The sequence below is a fragment of the Lactuca virosa genome, chromosome 3, assembly GCF_052849685.1.
Source record: "Lactuca virosa cultivar CGN04683 chromosome 3, Lactuca_virosa_CGN04683_v6, whole genome shotgun sequence".
NCBI classification, from domain to species: Eukaryota; Viridiplantae; Streptophyta; class Magnoliopsida; order Asterales; family Asteraceae; genus Lactuca; species Lactuca virosa.
In genome coordinates, this window is record NC_136428.1 from 159,152,911 (window position 1) to 159,155,004 (window position 2,094).

The 2,094-nt window shown below is 39.6% G+C and overlaps 1 non-coding gene across 1 annotated transcript; it reads right to left on the bottom strand.

The window, feature by feature from the left end:
* Window positions 1-1,159: 1,159 nt before the first annotated feature.
* Window positions 1,160-1,266, bottom strand: LOC145167954 (small nucleolar RNA R71). Its single transcript, XR_013741553.1, has one exon. It is a non-coding gene; the product is annotated as a small nucleolar RNA R71 (small nucleolar RNA).
* Window positions 1,267-2,094: the final 828 nt, after the last annotated feature.

Sequence of the window (2,094 nt, forward strand, 5' to 3'; positions counted from 1 at the left end):
GATTTATTTACAAGTACGCATTCTTCATATCAAGGATAATTTTCATACAAAAGGTATTTCATTATATTACTCGTGAACTTGTTGTTAGCAATCATGTGAGACACATGGCTTTGTTTGTACCAAACGAAAGTCCCCATCTTTAACCAGAGTCTCCTGGAGGGAGAACGCGATTTGTGTATAGATCTATACGGGGTTAACGACCCCGCACCTAAACTGTTAGCTACAGTTAGACCGACAGGTCTGGGGTGACAAATGTCGACATTAGTACTACGTCTAGTATGGTTATGAGAAACTCACAAACCGCGGAAACAACAACTCTTGTACGTAGTAGTATATATTTAACTCAATCATGCTCAGGGGGTAATAACTATACAATGGAGTATTATTAGCATGTTGATAATTCGGGATAAACACCATTTTAACCAGTTTTACTTAAACATAAAACTCTACATTCTTCATTCTATACATGACACATTTGCTTACAGGTTACAATCTTGGTTATTAAGACTGCTTTTCACCTAAAAGAAAATATAGGATTTTCTAGTAGATCATTCAAACTTATTCAATCATCAAGGAAAATACTCTCTTAAACAAAATACTTATGAACTCACCAGCTTAAATTCTGACCTACGCTTTCAAAACAACTTGTATTCTCAGGTCATCGGTAGACAGGTACAGTCGACCAGGTTTTGAGAAGACGGAGCACGTTCAAGACTCGTCATTTATTTTGATTACTTATTTTGGTGTCATATTACTATGAAAGAACACACATATATTAAACTATACTATTAATTCAATGGATGATGTTGTTGCTTGTTTACTACTTTGCATTGTTATGATACTGTACATGAAGTCATCCGCCCTCGAACGATTCTGCCGTTCTGGTTTGGGGGTGTAACAACTGCACTTAGGGATATCCCATTTTATGGGAAGGATCATGATGATGCATTTAAGCATCTAGATGAGGTCAACGACATTGCTGACTACTTCAATGTCTTGAATGTCAATAGAGATACCATCTTACTAAGGATGCTACCGGTCACTTTCAAGGGAGATGCAAAAGACTGGTTGAAAGAACTTCCTCCTGGTATAATCACTACTTAGGCTCAAAATGCGTGAGCAATTTCTAGATCATTTTTTCCCACCTTCCAAGATAGCTAATCTCAAGAAGGCAATAACCAACTTTGAGCAACAACCGGGGGAGTCACTATACGAGGCATGGGAGCATTACAAAGGATTGCTAAGGAATTGTCCTCAACATGATCTAAACATCCAACAAGAGATGTCTATTTTCTAGGATGGAGTCAATGTTATGACAAGACAACTCCTTGATTCTCAAGGGCCATTGACAAAGAAAAATCCAAGGGAGGTTAAGGAGTTAGTTGAAGAATTCGCAAGACACTCTCGTGAGTACCACAACCCAAGACAAGATGGAGCAAAAGGCAGTGGGGGTGCACAATCTGAAGAGATGGCTGCTATGATGGCGATGCTCAATACTATGGACCAGAGATTGACCCAAATGGACCAATCAATTCATGCAATAAGAGTTGGATGTGAGAAATGCAGTGGGCCACACTTGACTAAGGATTTCCATTTGGATGAACATGGGAACAAGAAGGCTGAAGTTTGCTACTCGAGTGGGGACAAGTATGATGACGACTGGAGGAAGCCAAAGAAGGAGTGGCTGCCATATGATGAATACAAGAGGCAAAAGGAGGAGAAATACAGGCAGACTGGCCGGGGTTTTTACCAAAAAGAGCAACCACCAGCCGAGAAGAAAGTAGATTTGGAAAACATTTTGAACCGATTTATGGAAGCTTCCGAGAAAAGGCATGATGATACCGATGCAGTGCTAAAGGAACACATGAAAATGATGAAAGAACAGCAAACAATGATGATTGACCAGCAAGCTTCATTAAGAAATCATCAAGCATCGATCCATAATCTCGAAGTCCATATTGGCCAACTTACAACTTTGGTGAATGAGAAGCTATTTCCTCAAATTCCTGAAAAGAAGAATCAATCCCATGTGAGGGGTATCCCGTTAATACTCCTTTTGTCGTGGGCTAGGTCTGAACAGAAAACTTCAAAATC